The sequence below is a fragment of the Pan paniscus genome, chromosome 9 (assembly GCF_029289425.2).
Source record: "Pan paniscus chromosome 9, NHGRI_mPanPan1-v2.0_pri, whole genome shotgun sequence".
Lineage (NCBI taxonomy): Eukaryota > Metazoa > Chordata > Mammalia > Primates > Hominidae > Pan > Pan paniscus.
The window spans coordinates 51,800,633-51,823,141 of record NC_073258.2 but is presented as its reverse complement, the minus strand read 5'-3'; the positions used below and the strand labels follow the sequence as shown (position 1 = coordinate 51,823,141).

At 39.6% G+C, this 22,509-nt stretch overlaps 1 non-coding gene across 1 annotated transcript; it reads right to left on the bottom strand.

Moving 5' to 3' along the window:
* Positions 1–2,824: 2,824 nt before the first annotated feature.
* Positions 2,825–2,896, bottom strand: TRNAA-UGC (transfer RNA alanine (anticodon UGC)). The gene has a single exon. It is a non-coding gene; the product is annotated as a tRNA-Ala (tRNA).
* Positions 2,897–22,509: the final 19,613 nt, after the last annotated feature.

The window sequence follows — 22,509 nt, the reverse complement described above, 5'->3', positions numbered from 1 at the left end:
CATGTTGGTCAGGCTGGTCTCGAACTCCTGACCTTGTGATCCACCCGCCTTGGCCTCCTAAAGTGCTGGGATTACAGGGGTGATAAAAAGGCCTACCCTTTTCTTTTATAGGTAGGGAGGGCTAGGCAAAACTTTAGCAAACTTTAGCAAAACTTTTAAAGGAAATAGGGCAAGCAAGGGGGATAGGACTAGCAGGGTCTGACACTGAGCATCTCTCTTATGGTTAGCCAAGGAGAATAAGCAGATAAGGGGCAGGGTCTGCTTTTTAGTGCTTACCCAGGCTTGGGCAAGCAGAGTTCAGGAGCCTGCAAGGAGAACAGTAGAAGAACGGAAGAAGTTTAGGGGCCTGACTAAAGTTTGGTTAAAACAAAGCAGAAAATAAGAAATGGTTTCCCCTTGGCCAGCACTTGGTCATCACTAAGCTATACCCCTAACTCTTCACTGAGAGCACTTTGATTTTCTGAAGCTCTGAATCCTTCATGACTTGTTATTAGTATTAACTGTAAAAGATGGACTTACCACTTTTTTTTCTGCATAGGGCTTGTGATGGAAGAAAAGTAGTGGAAATAAAAATCAGGTAATAGCTGCGTGCAGTTTACATTGCAGTTCTAAGCAGATTAATTGTTAAAGCTTCAGACTTCTCTTATGAGTAATAAGAATCAAGTCTCGATTTGGGGCTTTTCTGATTTCCTTCAGAAATATCTTACCCTAGGAGGCAAGGATATTAAAAGTAAGCTTTTCCCTGGCTAAATACTTTGTGGTTATGTTTGCTCAACAAGATTTGATAAGATTTGTTGGAAAAAACTTGACATTGGGAGCAACAAAGAGAAATTCGTTTAGCATTTTGTTAAGAAGGGTCTCCTTTCCAGGAGCGATGGCTCATGCCTGTAATCCCAGCACTTTGGGAGGCTGAGGTGGGCAGATCATTTGAGGTCAGGAGTTTGAGACCAGCCTGACCAACATGTCAAAACCCCATCTCTACTAAAAATACAATTTTAGTATTTTCAGTATTTTAGTACAAATACTAAAAATAAAATTTTTGTATTAGCTGGGCATAGTGGCAGGCGCCTGTTATCCCAGCTACTCAGGAGACTGAGGCAGGAGAATCGCTTGAACCCAGGAGACGGAGGTTGCAGTGAGCCGAGATCGCACCACTGTACTCCATCCTGGGTGACAGAGTAAGACTCCCTCTCAAAAAAACAAAACAAAACAAAACAAAACAAAAACAAACAGATGGTAAATTCAACCCCACCCCTGACATAATGCAACTACAAACCTCACTGGCTTTCCTAGGTGGTTTAAGTTTTTGATTGAGAATAGGCAAGGGACCCCAGGAACAACTCTTCCCCCTCAGCAGGTGCCTGACCCTGGGACCTCTGGAAACTTCTAGAGCAGTGCTTCGCTAACTTTAGCATCAGAGTCACTTGAGGGCTTATTTAAACACAGGAGCCTGAGCCCCATACTCAGCAGTTCTGATTCAACAGACCTAAGGTTGGGTCTGAAATTTATTGTTCTGCTTGCAGCACCCTAATCCCCCCCGGCTTGCTCTCCTGTGCAGTGTCCACTGTGGCTAACGTGCCACCGTTTGCCTGGAGAGAACCAATGGATACCAGGAGATTAAAGAAGAAAAAGTATGAAACAAAAAGAAAATACATGGCATGTGTGTATTACCTTCCTCCAAAAAATGTATCTCAAAACAGTTGTAATCAGATGGATCGAGAAAGAACATGAAATGTTTGTTTGGTTTTTTCGACCAGAGGAAGTGCCCAACACAACTGTGATCTACTTACCTTTTACTCTGCATGTATTTTCCATTGTGACAAAACCTTTTCCTGTTTTTTTCATATGGGGCCTCCGTTTGCTGTTACCAGAAGCTCCCAGGCAATATTGGAGGGACTGAGGAAATACAGGAATATGAATATGAATCAGTCTTATGGAATATCCGTAGGGAATGTTGATCCGTATTGGTTTCTGCTTCTCGCATGTTGAAGGCCTCTTATTCCCCGACAGTCTTCGTTCGGCCATCCAGCGCCCTGCCACTCCCATCTCAAGCGACTAGAGAGCCACAGTAGTCCTTGTCTCAGTATTGGATTGCACTTGTGTCCCTGTGCAGGTCGACAGGGAGAGACTGGTGGAGAAATCAGCAGACAGATGCTTTCACTCTGCTCTTTTGCCTAGAAAACAAAAATAACTAAAAAGAAAAAAAGATGCCCACGGGCATTTTTCTCCCTTCTTCGTCTTTGCGTCTCTTTAATCATTGTACAAAATGGAGGGCCGGGCGCGGTGGTTCATGCCTGCAATCCCAGCACTTTGGGAGGCAGAGGCGGGTGGATCACGAGGTCAGCAGTTTGAGATCAGCCTGACCAACATGGTGAAACCCCGTCTCTACTAAAAATACAAAAAAATTAGCTGGGCGTGGTGGTGGACGCCTGTAATCCCAGCTACTTGGCAAGCTGAGGCAGGAGAATCGCTTAAAAACGGAAGGCAGAGGTTGCAGTGAGCCGAGATTGCGCCACTGCACTCTAGCCTGGGCAACAAGAGCAAAACTCCATCACAAAAAATAAAAGGGAGCGAACGCGAACCGTGCATGTATTTGTTTGGGGTCGAGAGACCCCTGTTGTGATCCCGTTCTTCTTTCCCCCTCGTTACTTTTTTGTCTTCCTTCTGCTGTCGCAATCGCCTTACGTGATGTTGAGGCTCACAGCATAGAGGTTGGGGATAGTTCAAGGCAATGCATTGGAGTACATTTTTTACTCTCTATATGTGCAGAAATAGGATAGAAAAATGTGAGGAGGCAGAAAACTGCCAGAGTAAAACCATCACTTGGAGGTGCCGGGGATCGAACCCAAAGCCTCATACATGCAAAGCATCCGCTCTACCACTGAGCTACACCCCCTTCCTAAAAGGCCTCTTTGTAATAATTTTCAGGAGGTAACTTTCATTTCCTGAGACTCTCCGTGAGCATGCTGGTAGTAGTGGTCAGAACTATAGAGCATGGAGAGCTACTCTGAGCAGGAGATATTTGGTACTAATGGGGGATACAGATTCTTTAGAATACTGTGTAGGACTTGAAATGAAAAAAGATTAGAAAAGTGTCAGATAATAACCACAAGAAGTTTCCATTATGGCTTCAAGACGTTGAGTTCTTAGGGTCTCCTTCTATTATGCTTGGCAAGAATCAAGTTCTGGTTTTCGTTTCTTTTGATTTCTTCCAGATATGACACGAAGCCATTGAAATTCAGCCTTTCCCTGACTAAAATGCTTCATATTTGTTGTTTACTCAATAGGAATATCAAGGGTAAGATTTGGTGGAGGAAAGCCATAATCAGAATAAAAACTGAGAGCGGTGCACTCAGCATTTTTTCATATGGGTCCCTAGCTGGCGTGGTGTCTTAACGCCTGTACTCACAGCTATTCCAGAGGCTGAGGCACGAGGATCGCTTGAGCTCGGGAGTTGGTGGTTGTAGGGAGCTATGATTGTGCCACTACCCTCGAGCCTGGGAAACGTAGTGAGAAAAGCAAGCAAGCAAGACAAAGTGGGAGTAAGGGAGTGAGGGAGGGAGGAAGGGAAAGAGGGAAGGAAGGAAGGAAGAAGAAAGAGAGAGGGAGGGAGGGAAGGAGGGAAGGAAGGAAAGGGGAGAGAGAGAGAAAAGGAGATGGGAGGGAATTCATAAGGCATAAATGAAAAACAGCTTTGGGGGTGGAGAGGAGGGTTGAATTATGAGAGTAAGACGAAAGATAAATAGAAACAGGATTGAAGAGTAGTTCAGAAAAACAAACATGCTATTGCCAAAGACAAGCAGGTACAGAAAAGGGGAGGTTTTAACAACTCTTTTAGGAATGGGAGAAAGATTGAAAGATGGAGAAGATGAGTTAGTTTGGCTCACACTAAATTTAAAATATCTCTGGGCATGGTTGTGAAGATATTACACGGAGAACTCAGGCAATTAACTCCGTCTCCAGCCTGGGATTTGTAAGCATTAGTAGTAGGAGACACATTACACGGAGGTGGATAAAGACTAAAAAGTATACTTTGAGATATGGGAATTACAAACCTATTTGTGATATTTGTGGGCAACAAACAAGTTTGCTCCTAAATAGTTCTCGAATCTTGGGACTTATCACGTTGAGACTGGGTTCTTTGAACTATATAAGAAGATGAGAAGAAAACCCATTTCCCGGAACCAAATTTCTAGTGACTGTTAACTCTTTCTCATTCTGGTTTGCCCACATATGAGCCTTTGCCAATGTTAATAAAATAACATTGATCCATTTTAAAAATGGCAGATTGCAAGTTGTATGCCAGACTTTTCAGTTGGCTGATGGGATTTCTAGAATAAAAATAGGAAACACTGAGTAATAGGTTTCACTGAAGGAAAGACTAGAGAAGCGTTACACACAAAATTGATGTGTATTCATGTGTGTGTGTCTGCCTGTCTGTGTCTGTGTGTGTGTGCATGTAAATGCTGGGGAGGATTATCTTGACTCTTTGATGCCATAAAAGCAGTATTAGGACAGTTTGCAGAACACTCCTTCATCCTTATGTCATGTCACACCCAGAGAAACCTGCCTGTCTATCAGATTCTTGGGAATTCACAATAAGAAAGTATGCTTTTTTGTTTGCCACATAAAAGGGGGGAATTTAAAATAATTAAATATCCATATCTATCTTCAGACTATCTACCAACATGATTGAAACACTTTTCTTTTTGCGTATAATCTGTAGGATGAGCTCATTTAACACAGCATTCTTCTGAGGAATTAAACATTTAATTTTGAAGACAGAAGACCCTCATGTCATACATATTCAGTTTTGAAAACCTAAAAATATATAAAGTATCTTTTTAAATCTGCACTGTCCAATATGGTTACCATTACCACATTGGCTATTGAATGCTTGAAATTGCCCAGTCCAAGGTAAGATGTGTTGTAAATATAAAATACATACCAGATTTCAAAGATGAAATATCACTTTTTAATATAAAATAACTCACTTATAATTTTAAGATGGATTACTTAAAATAATGTTTTTGTTATACAAGGCGATTTACATATATTATTAAAACTGGACATAAAAGATGGAAACAGTAAACACCGGGGACTCCTAGGGAGTAGCCAGGAAGGGGAAAGGCTTGAAAAGCTAACTGTTGGATACTATGCTCACTACCCGGGTGATGGGATTAATCCCACCCCAACCCCAGCATCATGCAATATACCCATGTAACAATCCTGCACATGTATTCTTTTGATTCTTCGAAGCATGTTAGTCTCACATAGTCAAAAAATAAAACTGACTCAAGTGTGTGTGAAAATACCCTAAAATTCAATACAAATAGAGGCAAATTAAAACTGCATTGTGAAAGAATAACATAACCCCATTGAAAGAACTGATTTAAGAAAATGCTTTACACAGTTCGTTGTTCTAATTGTAAGTACAAAAAGAAGAGGAAACAAATCTTAAACTCTATGTATAAGGGTTATTTTTTGTACAACTAAGGCTGTAGGAATTCTGAGATTTTGTGAGAATTTTAGGATTGGGAAAATGAGTGTGTGAGAGTAAGCAGGCTGTCACTGTTAAGAGCAAGAAGGTAAAGAATAGTCCTGTTGGTGTTTATGGGAATTGGAGGCATCAGTAAGAAATTATACATATGTAATTGTATAGGCCAGGCATGGTGGCTCACGCTTATAATCTCAGCACTTTGGGAGGCTGAGAGACGTGTGGATCACTTCAGGTCAGGAATTGAGAACACCCTGGCCAACATGGCGAAACCCCGTCTCTACTAAAAATACAAAAATTATCGGGTGTGGTGGCCACGCCTGTAGTCCCAGCTATTCGGGAGGCTGAGGCAGGATAATCGCTTGAATTCGGGAGGTGGACGTTGCAGCGAGCCAAGATCGCACCACTGCACTCCAGCCTGGGATAGTGAGTGAGACTCTGTCTCAAAAAAAAAAAAAAAAAAAAGTACATTTTCCCTACAGATCTGTCTGCTAACTGGGCCTGGAAGAAATACCTCAGAAACAATGATCAAGATAACTCTATTTTTCAAATACCATTCTCTACTAAAAGGAACCAGAGATACTAATAGAAAGTAGCTACTAGTGTTAACTACAGTGACTCCAGCAGGACAGTGCCAGGGAAACTACAAGATGAACCTAAGATATCTTGCTGTGCCAGAATGATGGGGATGATTTAAAAGAAGAAAGAAGCGCCGGGGTGGCTCACGCCTGTAATCCCAGCACTTTGGGAGAACTAGGTGGGCGGATCACCTGAGGTTAGGAGTTCCAGACCTGCCTGGCCAATATGGTGAAGCCCCATCTCTACTAAAAATACAAAGACTGGCCTGGCATGGTGGCACATGCCTCTAATCCCAGCTACTTGGGAAGCAGAGGCAAGAAAATCACTTGAACCCGGGAGGCGGAGTTTGCAGTGAGCCGAGATCGCACCACTGCACTCCAGCCTGGACAACAGGGCGAGACCCGTCTCAATAAATAAATAAATAATAAAGTCCATGAGAAAAATCATTGTATGTGTGTTTAGGCGTAAAGAGAGAGGAGAATCACTGTGGCAAAATACTGGGAATTGCTAAACCTGAGTAACGTGTGTATGGTAGTTCTTTGTATTATTTTTGCAACTTTTCTGTAGGCTTGAAATAATTTCAAACTAAAAAGGTTTTTTAATTCTCCCTTCTCAAATTTATTTTTCCTCTTCCTTCAAGGGCTGTACTCTTCCATCAAGAGTAACATAGATGGATACTAAAACAGAAGGGTCAGTACCGCCTCAGGGGATTTAGGTCCAGGTGAGGAGGTGAGAAAGTGGAATTCCGAACTCTTAGAAATGAAGACCCAGGAGCGTGGGTCGCTGCCCATCCTTACCCTCGCCGGTGACTGGGCCAGCACAGGGGTCGCAAAACCCAGCATGGATTTCATCTTGGGGATGCTGTGGTTCCAGTTCTGACACTCAAGAAACGACAGACGGAGAGAAGAACGAGGACCACCTACGAAAAGAGCTCGAGAGGGAAGCAGGCATGTGGTGGGGTGTGCACCTGCCGCAGCGGCGGCAAAGGCGGAGGAGAAGTGAAGTGGGTGAGCGCCCGAGGCTGCCAGAGGATCTGGGTGGGCAGGGAGGCTGACTGCAGCCCCGAAGCCCATCGCTGCGTTTCCTCGGTGTCCGCGATAAACGAGAGGGCTCATTCCCTGTAGGAGAAGTGAGCTGAAAACACTTTCCCGCAAGATCTCCCTCCTTTTGCTCAAGGCAGTCGTGGCGTTGAGAACGCGTCACAGCTCCTTTACTGGCTGGGGCACTGGGGAGCACAGGTACCCTTGAGTTTTGGTACAGGCGAGTGGTATTGGTGGCTTCCAAGAAACTACAGAGAAACCACCTATTTCCAATCCCTACTGTTCCTGAGGGAGAGAGTGTTGAACCGGGAAGAGAGACCACCCTCCTGCTTAAGCACCTTTGTTACAGATAGGAAGAGTGTTGCTTTTGTTTTAGCTTTTCAAGCTTGGAATACAAGTTATGAAAAACAAGAAAGGTAAGGCAGTCCCAGTATATTTTAAACTTAAGATGGTTTTCAGAAGTACTATCTTTTTATGGAATTCACGGTGTCCAGATTTCAACCTACCTAGCAGAGTGAAGCTCTATGAGTCTAATATCTTGGCTTTCTTCCACATCAGCAAGCCTCTGAAATTCAGGTTTCTTTCTGGACAATATCACCTACACTTTCGCAGTGGGCTCCTATATTGCCTACGTCCAACTCGTGGAAGCATGAACAGTGGGAAAAGCCAAGGTTACCACATAAAAAAAGATCCTTACATGAGACATGTGGAAATAAAGCAGCAGCTGAGGTGTGTGTAGAGGAAGAGACAAACATGAAAATGTAGAAAGTGGATAGATAATTTTTTCCAAGGAGGAAGAGGAATGGTCTGCTCACAACAAGGAACTCTCTACCTAGTGCTGCGAAGATACTTTTTTACATTTCATGCATACACTGGATTTTAACAACCAGAGACAGCAGTCACTCCCAACCCTGAGGGTGAGACCCCAACCTGAGGGTGAAGAGAAAATGATTACAGTCTCTGCCATAGAGCTTAGAATCATCCAAACCTGGGTTTCAAATTGAAAGGCCCAAATAGCTTGAGAGGGCTCCAGGTATTTCAGCTCAAAATAGTCTCCTGGTTCAAGAGAACTCCTGTGAGGTCTTCCACAGGAAAATCAGTCTGTTATGTGTGACCGGAAAAGTTACCTAAAAGATTGAAGGAGTCAAAGAAATGGTAAATCCAACCCCACCCCTGATGTAAGGCGAATACAAACCTCACTGGCTTTCCTAAGTTTGAGTTTTTTATTGAGAATAGGCAGGGAATCCCAGGAACAATTCTTCCTCCTCAGCAGGTGCCTGACCCTGGGACCTCCTGAAACTTCTAGAGCAGTGCTTCGCTAACTTTAGCATCAGAGTCAATTGAGGGCTTATTCAAACACGGGAGCCTGAGCCCCATACTCAGCAGTTCTGATTCAACAGACATAAGGTTGGGCCTGAAATTTATTATTCTGCTTGCAGCACCCTAATCCCCCACCCCTTGCTCTCCTGTGCAGTGTCCACTGTGGCTAACATGCCACCAATTGCCTGGAGAGAACCAATGGATAGCAGGAAATTAAAGAAGAAAAAGTATGAAACAAAAAGAAAATACATGGCATGTGTGTATTACCTTCCTCCAAAAAATGTATCTCAAAACAAACATATGATTGGTCTGGAGGCACACACACAGCCAGTCCTCGGCTAAGCAGGTTTCACCAACAGTATCCCTCTTGGATGCTGGTTATAGATATTTTCACTGGACAAAAGAATCAAGTAAGGGCATGTCAGCCTCATAGAGTGTATCTATCATGCCAGCCTGATAGGCTGGTGGGCTAGGAACAAACATCATACTCTCTTGCCTCTCAAAGACACTTTAATTCAACAGGAAGTAAGTACAGAGGGAACAGCAGTTTTGAAACCATACACCATTGGAAACCCTAAAAGGTATCTTGAGTGCATAGGATTTCTTGGGAGTTTGTTGTGGGAAGTCAGGGACCCCGAACGGAAGGACCAGCTGGAGCCATGGCAGAGAAACATAAATTGTGAAGATTTCATTTTAATATGGACATTTATCAATTCCCAAATAATACTTTCATAATTTATTACACCTGTAATCTCTTAATCCTGTTATCTTCGTAAGCTGAGGATGTACATCGCCTCAGGACCACTGTGATAACTGTGTTAACTGTAAAGACTGACTGTAAAACATGTGTGTTTGAACAATATGAAATCAGTGCACCTTGAAAAAGAACAGAATAACAGCAATTTTTAGGGAAGAAGGGAAGATAACCATAAGGTCTGACTGCCTGTGGGGTCGGGCAAAAAGAGCCATATTTTTCTTCTTGCAGAGAGCCTATAAACAGACGTGCAAGTAGGGAAGATATCGCTAAATTATTTTCCTAGCAAGGAATATTGATATTAATACTCTGGGAAAGGAATGCATTCCTGGGAGGGAAGTCTATAAACAGCCATTCTGGGAATGTCTGTCCTATTCGGTTGAGATAAGGACTGAGATATGCCCTGGTCTCTGCAGTACCCTCAGGCTTACTAGGATTGGGAAACTCCATCCTGGTAAATTTGTGGTCAGACCGGTTCTCTGCTCTCAAACCCTGTTTTCTGTTGTTTAAAATGTTTATCAAGACAATACGTGTACCTGAACATAGACCCTTATCAGAAGTCCTGCCTTTTGCCTTTCGTCCTGTTTCCTCAGAAGCATGTGAACTTTGTTCTGCTTTTTGCCCTTTGAAGCATGTGATCTTTGTACCTATGCCCTGTTCGTACACCCCCTCCCCTTTTGAAATCCTTAATAAAAACTTGCTGGTTTTGAGGCTTGGGTAGGCATCACAGTCCTACCGATATGTGATGTCACCCCCGGTGGCCCAGCTGTAAAATTCCTCTCTTTGTACTCTTTCTCTTTCTTTCTCAGCTGGCTGACACTTATGGAAAACAGAAAAAACCTACGTTGAAATATTGGGAGTGGGTTCCCCCGATATTTTTTTCGTTTTTTTTTTTTTAATACAGGGTCTCACTTTGTCGCCCGGGCTGGATGGAGTGCGGTGGTACAATCTCAGCTCACTACAACCTCTGCCTTTCATGCTCAAACCATCCTCCCGCCTCAGCCTCCTGAGTAGCTGAGACTACAGGCATGCACCACCACGCCCAACTATTTTTTGTATTTTTAGTAGAGACGAGGTTTCGCCATGTTGCTCAGGCCAGTCTTGAACTCCTGAGCTTAAGCAATTCTCCCATCTTGGCCTCCCAAAGCGCTGGGATTACAGGTGTGAGCCACTGCGCCTGGCCTAATTTTAATTATTATATATTACACGCATCACTGAAAAATCATTAAAGGTTCTAAGGAAGAATACTTACATGAAATGTTTGCATGAATGTGTAAAATAAAAGTAAGGTGAATTTACTAATTGTTAAGCTATTTTTGTTAGTGTCATCTAACATTTTAGATAATGAATGATTTTCCCTTTCACTAAAATCACTTTCACTTCTATATGACTACATAATTCTGATTTTTTCCAGGTTATAAAAGTCTTTATTTCCATTTAATTAAATATGCTTTATCCTTTTATGATTCAACCCACTCCTCCATTCTCAAAATAATTTGGTAATTAGCAATACAGTTTCCCCACAGTTTCAGGAATTTGTCTCTTCCATTTCCCATCGCTGATACCATAACTCTCTCTTCTCCTCTTTTCTTTCCCTATTTGATTTCTGAAACACCCATCTCCACACCCAGAAAATATTTGTATAGTTTTCCTCCTTTCCATTGTCTTCCTTGGTTTACCTAAGTCTCTTAATTAGCAAAGACTTCTTTGAACTTGCCTCTTTCTTAGAAGAAAACACTATTTCTTTGACCTGCAAAATTTCAATTACTTGGGATTTACAGACATCTATCTGCAATACTGGTATTGTATTTCCTTCCTTCAAGTACTTATTAAATATCCACTAGATGCCTTTGTCATAAAGACATGAGCTAAATTAAATATACATCTTTTTAATAATATATAACTTTAGAATTTTTAGGCATAAAAGTCTTGCTGGTCTGCTATATTAATTCTTCCTGCAGGCATGGTCAGTTTGCTCTGGAATGCTTACACTAGGGAGGCCCCTTACTAGCTGCCAGGCTGTGAACTTTTGAATATTCAAAGTAGCCTCTGGGCCGGGTGGGCATGGTGGCTCACGCCTGTAATCCCAGCACTGTGGGAGGCCGAGGCAGGCGGCTCACTTGAGGTCAGGAGTTTGAGACCAGTCTGGCGAACATGGTGAAACCTCATCTCTACTAAAAATACAAAAATTAGCCGGGTGTGGTGGTGCAAGCCTGTAATCCCAGCTACTCGGGAGGCTGAGGCAGGAGAATTGCTTGAACTTGGGAGGTGGAGGTTGCAGTGAGCCAAAATCATGCCACTGCACTCCAACCTGGGAAACAGAGCGAGACTCCTTCTCAATAAAGTAGCCTCTGGCTCAGTAACTAGATATCCCCTCTACGGCATTTTAGGTATGTAGGCAATTATTGATTGTATACTTTTAAAATACACAAGAAAATGTTATAGAAAACCACCGTGTCAAGCACTGGGCAAGTACCATAGAAGATTTAAAAACAAGAGGAATGCAATGGCAATTAGGATTAAACATTCTCTACTTATATACTGTCATAGCAGATTATATTATTAATAGTTATTCTTTTGAAGTCACACCTTAAGAATGGAAGAGGAAGGGAATAGTTCATAATAGAGCCTGAAGTGTTGTATTCTCAAAACCCAGAGGATGACCTCCTCATGCATTTGCTCTTCTCTACTAAGTGAGGCCTGGTAACCCCAACTGCTGAATCAATCCTATCATGTAGTTCCTACCAAAAACACCTGCTCCTTTGAAAATAAAGATCAATTACATGCCAATTTCTTTAATTTCAAAATTCACTCTCATCTCTACTGTATTTCTTAAGGTAGCAGTTTGACTCTCTTAAAATTTTCCCCTCACTTCTCACTTATGAGAATGACCTTGTTATTCCACAATTTCCAATTATTATCCAGATTTATGTTACTACCTTTTTTTTACACAGCTAAAGAGATTCTTATGTTTTGGGAAAGTGGGTAGAGGTATGAAAATGAATAGATATCAACTTAAGACAGACATCTAAAGCTGGAGGATAAAGAGAGTATGTGGTAAAAATGTAGAGAAGCAAGAGAGAGAAGTGGGAAATGAGGAGTGAGGTAGGGAGAGGAAGGAATGTGCCTCAACATGAAAACACTGAGGATCATTTTGATGCCCTTTCAGTTCCTTACCTACTAACATCTCTAGTCCTATTACACTATTTCTTCATGATTTCCTCTCTGCTGCTGCTTTTCTAATTCATTAGTAAGAGATCCTCTTTACTAGTCCTGGTCCTTTAATCAGGATGGCCTCAATGTCCTGCTCCCATAGGCTTTCCGTCTCTTTTTCAGCAGGTGTGCAAGACACAATTTAAGGATTTTTTTCTTACCTGGTAGGAAGATTGATTTTGTTTACTATGTTCTAGTATGTAAAATGTGCCCTACTTACCAGCTACCAGGCTGTGCAACTTTTCACATTCAAATTCTAGCTTTTGACTCAAAAACTAGCCTTGGATTATATACTTTTCACACGGTTTTTACATTAAGAAAGAGTCTCTTCTATTTCACTTTCCATAGTTATTTCAGTATTAAACCTCAATACAAAGTATAATGACAAAGTACAGAGACTAATTTTCCTATGTATCCCTAGACACACAAATTATTTTGTAACTTTTGCTCATGACTTCAAAACCTTGGAGAAAGAATCATCTACATGTAGCGCCTACTTCATTGCTAGACTGAAGATATAAATTTAAATAGCTACATTTATAGAAGGCAAAAAGTAAATCTGTCCAACTCTTATTTAGGGAAAGAAAATCTCATGCTATTTCCATGATTGCTTGCACTTACCTTATCAACATATTTCTTAGAATTGTAAAATAACAATGTTCACCATTTTCAACCGTAAGAAAAAAATAGACCACATATATTTCCACTAAGCCCAGTCTTTTCAAAAAATATTTCACCGGAACTTGGGGGGTAAAAACAAGGAGGGGAAATGCAAAACAGCTTAGATCAATTTTTTTGAGATTTAACACTAACATACTACTCAACGTAAGGGCATGACAGAGAAGTGTACTATATTATTGCCTTATTGTAGTTTAATCTTCAGAAATAGATACATAAACGTAACAAATGAGCTCTCCGGAAACAACTTTGAAATTTTGTAAGGGGAAACCATGTATTTTCGCATTATTGGCAAAAAATATATTTATTCTATAATACATTTAAAAAATTCAGTGGTGTAAGTGAAGGGAGAATCACTTTAGAAAAAATCTTAAGGTAACCAAAATGAAAAAGGGAGACAAGAACTTTAAGGTTCTTTACTTTTATTTTTAAATAATGTATCACAAATACGAATATTACTTGAGAGTAGAAGGGTAAACTACAAAAGAGAGATGAAAATCAATTTCTCCGTTGCCTATTTTTAAGCAGTATGTAAGTTTTAAAGCCTCAGCTCAGCAATTGAAAGTTGCCTGGGCATGGCAGAGGGAACTGGGAACAAGGTACGGGGGTCACTGGTGGGAAAATTGCCAATAAGGACAGTAACTTGAAACAATATCCTAAAAATTAAAGAACTGTTCAAAATAAGACAGGGGCAGTGGTGTGTGCCTATAGTGACGTGATATGGGAGGAGCATGACGTAGGAAGATCACTTTGAGCTCAGGAGTTTGAGGCCAGTTGGGCAACACAGCAAGACCTTGTCTCTTAAAAAAAAAAAAAAAAAAAAAAGTTCAAAAATAATAGCAACAAACATAAAACAATCACGTCTCAATTTTGGTTTCAGCTTACTGTAATACAGAAGATTAAATATCAGATTAAACAAATACAATAAACCTATTGCCAAGAGGAAGGACTTCTGAGGTTTGGTGTTATAACTAAGATTTTATTGGTATTTAAAACTCCTTACTTAACCCTTAATAATTTAAGATAGCAAGTTAAGAAACAAAAAACTCCTTACAAAACTAGTAAAGAGGATCTCTTACTAATGAAATTTTTTTACTCTAAATATGCAATGTCAAAAAGGGCAACTTTTGCACTGAGGAAAGGAGACTGTGAATGTTTTAACTGGGCTTATACATTTTTAAAATAATTCTTGAGGGTCCATGACCCATCTGACATTCTGATAAAAGTGACTGGCCTTCTCTCCAAAATGTTTGATTCCAGGAGGTTCATTAGATTCCCTGGGAGCAAACTGTGGGCCCCAGGTAAAGAACCCCTGAATTTTAGGTATGTTTTCAAATAAGAAAACAGAAATAGACTTAATGATGAGGCAGAGATGCCAGTCTGGGTGGGGCAAGTTGAGTATCTCTTATTTGAAATGCTTGGGACCAGAAGTGTTTTGAATTTTTTTGGAATTCTGGAATATCTGTGTTATACTTACTGGTTGAGCATCCTTAATCCAAAAATCCAAAATTCAAAATGCTCCAGTGAGCGTTTCCTTTGAGCGGCATGTCAGTGCTCAAAACGTTTTAGATTTTGGAGCAATTCACATTTTGAATTTTCTCTTTAAGAATGTTCAACCTAGGCGGGGTGCGGTGGCTCATGCCTGTAATCCCAGCACTTTGGGAGGCTGAGGCGGGAGGATGGTAAGGTCAGGAGTTTGAGACCAGCCTGGCCAATATGGTGAAACCCTGTCTCTACTAAAAATACCAAAATTAGCCAGGTGTGGTGGTGCACGCCTATAGTCCCAGCTACTCAGGAGGCTGAGGCAGAAGTATCATTTGAACTCGGGAGGCAGAGGTTGCAGTGAGCCGAGATCATGCCACTGCACTCCAGCCTGGGTGACAGAGGGAGACTCCATCTCAAAAAAAAAGAATGTTCAACCTATACTACAACTTTAGGACTTAACACATACTTACCTGACTTAGTAGGATACAGGCATGAGCCACCACGCCCAGCCAATGCTAATATATTTTTTACCTTTTTCCTCCCAAGTATGGGACAACTTTCTGTAGTGATTTTTAGTAAATAATTTGCCCAGTATATTCTTGAATATTCTTAACTTTAAAGAGGAAATTTGGCAGGGCGCGGTGGCTCACGCCTGTAATCCCAGCACTCTGGGAGGCCAAGGCGGGCAGATCACGAGGTCAGGAGATCGAGACCATCATGGCTAACACGGCGAAACCCCGTCTCTACTAAAAATACAAAAAATTAGCCAAGCGTGCGGCATGCGCCTGTAGTCCCAGCTGCTGGGGAGGCTGAGGCAGGAGAATGGCGTGAACCTGGGAGGCAGAGCTTGCGGTGAGCCGAGATCACACCACTGCACTCCAACCTGGGCAACAGAGCGAGACTCCGTCTCAAAGAAAGAAAGAAAAAAAAAACACTTAAAACAGCCATATTTAAAAACTGACAAAGGATAAGGATACTATAATGGGTAAGAGCTTTGAGGGGAAAACTAAGGCAGAAGATTCAAGAGTTATTTTTAATACAGCATAAATGACAACACAGTAAAGCAGTAAGAGGAATGGATTGCAACACATTATACTAAAAATAGTAAAAACTGCAAATTATGAGAATGGTATAAGAAACCTGAGTTAACACATCCTGCTCACCTGTTTTTTAAACTGTTGGCATTCCTCTGGTGTCAGTGTGTCTGCTTTGGCAATAAGTGGGGTGATACTCACTTTTTCATGCAAACGCTTCATAAACTCAATATCCAATGGTTTAAGTCTGAAATACACAGTATTTAATATGACTGAATTGATCAGTTTGGGAGAACAAGATTCTTCACATCCCCAGTTAGATTTCAATTATCTTCAATTGGTCAACTGACTCTCAAATCTTCATACACAGCCCATATCTCACTGTTACGTTCCAGATTTGTGTTTACCCAGTGGATATGCTACCTGGGTGTTCCATGGGCTCCTTAAAATCAAAAGCTCATCTGAACCCCATTTTCTCTCTTCTATGCTTCCTATCTCAGTGAATGGCACTACAGTCTACCTAATTACTCAAGTGTGAAACCTAGGATTCCTCCCCTCCTCTAATCCTCTTCCCATATATATAGTATGTGTATAGATGTAAATATATATATATGTATGTATATCTCCATTTCCATTACTTTAGTCTAGGCCACCAAGACCTTTGGAATGAATAACTGTAATACAAACCATCCATACTGAAGTCAGAGTGGTCTTTCTAAATCCAAATCTTATTGAGTTATGCCCTGACCAAAAATCTTATTAAAGACCAGATGCCTTAACTAGTATGGCCTACAAGGCTTGTGAAGACATAGATTCTCCAGCTGACCTCATCTCTTAGCATTCCTAGCATTTCCTTTGCCTCCTACTTCCAATGTGCCAACCTTTTTGAACTTCTTACAATTCCTTGAAAGCACCATACTTTGACATCTGGCCACAGGCTACTACCTTGGCTGGAACACCCTCCATTATCATCCTGCTTCTCCTTGGCCTGGCTAATTCCTACTCATCCTCATGACACTGGTTTATGATCCAATTTCCACTGGGAATCCTTCTCCAACCTAATACTAGGCATATTTCTATGTGGTCACAACACTTAATGTGCTGTACAGTAATTGCCTGCCTGCATACAGATGCTTCCTCACTATGATTCCACTTAACAATTTTTCAAATTTTTGATAGTGTGCAAGCAATACGCATTGAATAGAAACCATACAACCATTGTTTTTTACTTTCAGTATAGTATTCAATAAATTACATGAGATATTCAAAACGTTATCACAAAATAGGCTTTATGTTAGATGATTTTGTCCAACTGTAGGCTACGCTATAATGTTTAGTAGGCAAGGTGTATCAAACATATCTTCAACTTACGATGGGTTAATGTAACCCTGTCCCAAGTCGAAGAGCATCTGTATTTGTTTCTCCCATCTTCTCACTGAAATACTCTTCGCAGTGAGGGCCTTGTCTCATTCATCTGTATCCTCAGGACCTAGCATGGTATCTAACACTCGTGAAGGTGCCCAAATATCTGTTGAGGAAAAAGTAAGCTGCTGTGATTTTCCTTATGTCCTTTAGCAATTCTAAATGAGAACCAAAGTCCTCAAATTTAGAATACACTGTGGACTAAAATTTTATGTTTCACAAGAATAAATGAAGACACTAGAAATATTTTGAAAAGGACTACCATTCTAAAGTGGTACTCCTTAATTTTTATAAAAACATGAGAAAAATGAAATAAAGGTCTCATTCTGTTATTAATTTTATTGACATACTAATAATTGAATTGACTGACATTTTAAAATGAAGAAAGAGAAACATATATACTAAAATTGGGGGGATCAGAGTCCTAAGACTAATAAGATAGTCCAGTCTTTTTACTAACAAAGGTTACTGTATATACTTCACTGTGGTAGTAAGGCTGACAGGCAGAAAGAGACAGTGAGGGGGAGAAAGCAAACATGGAGAATTAAGATAGCGGTGTAGTCATAGCTCACCATAGCCTCCAATTCTTCCACTTCGACTCCTAAGTAGCTAGGACTACAGGAGTGTGCCTCCATGCCCAACTAATTTTTTTTTTTTTTGAGTTTCACTCTTATTGCCCAGTCTGGAGTGCAGTGGCACAATCTTGGCTCACAGCAACCTCTGCCTCCCGGGTTCGAGCGATTCTCCTGCCTCAGCCTCCCAAGTAGCTGGGATTACAGGTATCCGCCACCACGCCCAGCTAATTTTTGTATTTTCAGCAGAGACGAGGTTTCACCATGTTGGCCAGGCTGGTCTTGAACTCCTGACCTCAGGTGATCCCCTGCCTCAGCCTCCCAAAGTGCTACGATTACAGGTGTGAGTCACTGCGCCCAGCCCCAACTAATTTTTTTTATTTTTTGTAGAGACAGGATGTCACTATGTTGCCTAGTCTGAGGCCTCAAGCAATCCTCCTGCCTTGGTCCCCAAAGTGCTGGGATTACAGGCGTAAGCCACTGCATCTGGCCTGAACCTATCCATCTTTGAAAAAAAAATTAAGTTTTGCTTCTTTTTATTAATCATTATATAAAACACTAAATAGAAATGCCATGAATTATTCAATCTCAGATTTCTAAATTGTTATGGTTTTTCAATTTATACTCATGACTAATTTAAATTGTCACTGCCTTATTAAGCTATTATGTCAGATACAAGCCTGCTTATTAATCCAGTGACAAAAAAGCAGAGTTCAATTAATCTAAAATTTTAATAAATCTTAAAGGCATTTAATATAAAATATTAAAATCCAAATAACAAGATTTTATATTTAAACGCAAATCAATACTTGCTGAATACTTATTATAATATCCCAACTTTTAAAGATAAAAATATTTAAAAATAAACATGACAAGGAAATTAGAGAAGTCAACTTCTTAAATATAACCAAAGGGTCAAAAAACATTTAAGTCAGTTTAAAAATTAAACTTTAGGAGAAATGATAAACCTTGCAAAAGTCTCATTAAATTTCAGAAGCCTACAAAACGTCAGCAACAGAAAACATTTAGTTCACATGTATATTACATTCTGGTTGAATTTTTTTCTTCTGTCCTTTTAGTTTTATATTGGCTGGTCTTTTCACCAACAAATTTAGTTTGTAAATCTCGTTTTTAAGCAATAGAAAATCCTTTATCATTTCTAGAAGATAAACCCACACTAGAGAGAAAAGACTAATTAACCTCAAAGTCTACAGCATAATAAACAACTACAGGGTAAATGAAAAATTTTTTTTGTGTGTATGTATGTATTTCTAAGGGAAAAAATCCTGTATAAAACTCACTGGATGACACCAGTTTTTCTAAAAGTGGTAATTAATACTTGAAGGATAAAACACTATTTTAAAATTCATGTTCCAAGTCAGTTTTTTACTTTAATAATAGTTACAAAATAAGGAACAACGCACATGAAGCAATAATAACTGAAATCATAAATTAGCCATGCATGCAGTTCATACTTTGTAGAGGGAGGTAGGAGGCACTGAAAGTACACTGTTGGACCAATTTATAATTACTCTAAAAACAAATCCCTCTAAAAAGGGAAACTAGGGACTACCCAGACAAGATGGAAATGCTCTGATTAATTTATTAAACTGCATGGAATTTCAGTCTGTAGTGAGCAGGGTATCTGGAACTATATACATAAAATTCTGTGTCATATTCTTTTTTTTGAGGAGGAGGAGTTTCACTCTTGTTGCCCAGGCTAGAGTGCAATGGTGTGATCTCGGCTCACTGTAACCTCCGCCTCCAAGGTTCAAGCGATTGTCCTGACTCAGCCTCCCTAGTAGCTCAGATTACAGACATGAACCACCACGGCCGGCTAATTTTGTATTTTTAGTAGACACGGGGTTTCTCCATGTTGGTCAGTCTGGTCTCGAACTCTCGACCTCAGGTGATCCGCCCGCCTCAGCCTCCCAAAGTGCTGGGATTACAGGCGTGAGCCACAGTGCCCGGCCTCATATTCTTTCACTTAATCCACAATATCATGTACCAATGGGCAAAACTTTGCTCCATTTCTAAAACTAGTTAAACTGAGAAATTATTCAAAGGCACATTTTATATATAAGATATAGCAATTTTAAACATCTTACCCCTTGTGACAAATAAGAAATGGTGCAAAGCCACTAGATATCATTTGAATATAAAAACTTTTCTTTTAAAAAAGCTCTCATTTCCCATGCAATTTTAAGAAATAAAATTTTCCGCAAAGGGATGGGAGGAATGTGATTTCATGAGAATTACTAAACTTGGAGAGAGTCCAGATCTAAAATAATAAAATTGGTTATAAGCTGACAAATTTTATTGACTTAACTGCAGGTTAAGATTTCACTCAGAAGGCTTTCAGGAAAAGGCCCTGACAAGTTAAATGAGAAAGATTTAAAAACATAAATTCAAGAAGCTACATAAATACTCATAAAAGGTTATACAGTGTGCTGTATTTTTGAGATTACTTTTTTTGAGCCTTTTAAGTCAAAGAGTCAGTTTAGTGATTTAAATATGTAAACTGAGAACACCGTTAAATGATAGACTGGATTAAGAAAATGTAGCACATATACACCATGGAATACTATGCAGCCATAAAAAGGATGAGTTGATGTCCCTTGTAGGGACATGGATGAAGCTGGAAACCATCATTCTGAGCAAACTATCACAAGGACAGAAAACCAAACACCGCATGTTCTCACTCATAGGTGGGAATTGAACAATGAGAACACTTCCACAGAGGGTGGGGAACATCACACATCGGGGCCTGTCATGGGGTGGGAGGATGGGGGAGGGATAGCATTAGGAGAAATACCTAATGTAAATGACGAGTTAATGGGAGCAGCAAACCAACATGGCACATGTATACATATGTAACCAACCTGCACGTTGTGCACATGTACCCTAAAACTTAAAGTATAACAATAATAAAAACTGAAATTACCTCAACAAAAGGCAATGTGAAGTAGTTACAAACATGTACTACACAATCCTGCCTGAAGGTGGGAGTCTTCAGTTATGTAATGGTCTAGGGCACAGCAAAAAAATAAAATAAAAATAAAAAAAGAGTATTAGACATAAAAGAAGAAACATTTTTACCCCACTCCAGTCTGACAGTGCAAAAATATAAGTATATAATTAAGGCTCCCTTATCTATCTAGAGTGATAATGGGCGTTGACCCATCCATTAAAAAAAAAAAGAGAGAGAGAGTGAGAAGCCAAAAATTGAAGAGAAAGGTATACTTGAAGGAATTGGTTTACACTACTACTGTAATGTGAGCATTAGATAACTTAATGCTGTTTAGCCTGATGATACTACGGTTCTTTCAGTGGAGAGATGGTGGAGTTACAATTATCAGGTGGCTGAATTATGTATGCTGAGTTACTTACCCAAAGGAAAAGACTGAGGAATAATAATTGCAAAAATCTGCAGTTGTCAATGACACATACATGTACTCAAAATAAAGGGGAAGTACAAACAACAAAAAAAGGGAGTACAGGCTAACTATAACAGAACAATCACATCAGATTAATGTCTAGATTCTTAGGTCTTATGCCTTAATAAACAAAAAGTTAGTAATGACAATATGATACCTAAACGACATGTCTATGACAGCTAAGGTGAAACAGAAGCCAAATAGATTTATTGTAGAAAGAAATGGCACAAGAAAACATTGGCATGCAAGTGCTTTTGATAACCATCTCTTATGAGACTTATAATAAATAGCATCTTTGATTTTGAATATGTCTAACTGGTATGGCTGCTTGTCTTCATTTGGTAGTTCAATTAGTAGCAGAGTGGTCAACATGAAAGCTAAATTTGCCACATTGAGACCTCAAACCATGGTGGCAACACTGTTTATTTCCATGAAGCAGGGAAAATCCTTATGAATAAAGAACTAAGGAGTAAAATCACTTAGCTTATACAGGACTTAAAAAGGCTTTTCAACTAAGACATTTCTACATGAAATTTGGTACTTCATAATGGGTATAGTTGTATGTACTTCACAAACTTCAAGATTACTAAAATATGCACATACAGATAACAGTAAGCAACAACAACAAAAAGGAATCAGAAGTATCAAGGTACTGACCCATGTCCTGAAGGAGCAATGAAGTATGAACAACACTGCACCCTGTTATCAGGCATCTGACGTCTGTTCATGCATGATTCTGCATTTAGGTAGTCCTCAAATTTACTATCAATGTAATCGATAACAGGCTGCCAGCTATAGAATGCAAATAAACAATTAAGTTGCAATTCTACATATGAATTAACTGATGACTGTTAACGGACAATAATCAATATTTTCAAATAGGCAAAATGAATTTACCAGTGGAAGACATGTCCAGTTAGTCTATATAAAGATTCAAAAATATAAATTATGTTGAATAAATCTTTATTCATTTCAAAACGTTTCAAATGAAAGAAAATAAACTATTGTCGAAACACAGCTAATATTAGCATATTATTTGCACTAATAACACACTTCATAATATGAAAACAATTATATTCAGTTTTAAATTTCAAATGAGATATTACTTTAAATAATATAAAAACTTCATGATGAACTTAGGAGTTTTAAGAGTTGACAGAAAAATACCTCAAAAACAATGTGAATTCAAACAAAAATAAAAGTATTATTTATAAAATACTAAGATAATTACTTCAGACTAAAATTTCATAGTTGTTTTCTTCACTTAGGACTTACGGAAAAACTGAAGGTCTAAATATCAGGTTTAAATTAGGATTGAGATAGAATTTATACAAATGGATAAAATTAAAGCAAACAGTTTTAAATTTCTTACAATAATGAGAATTCTTCTATCTAGCTACATTATTTTAGAGTACGTCTTAAAAACAATTTTATGATAGGTATTATCTCCATTTTATAGAAAAGTAAATGGGTTTAAA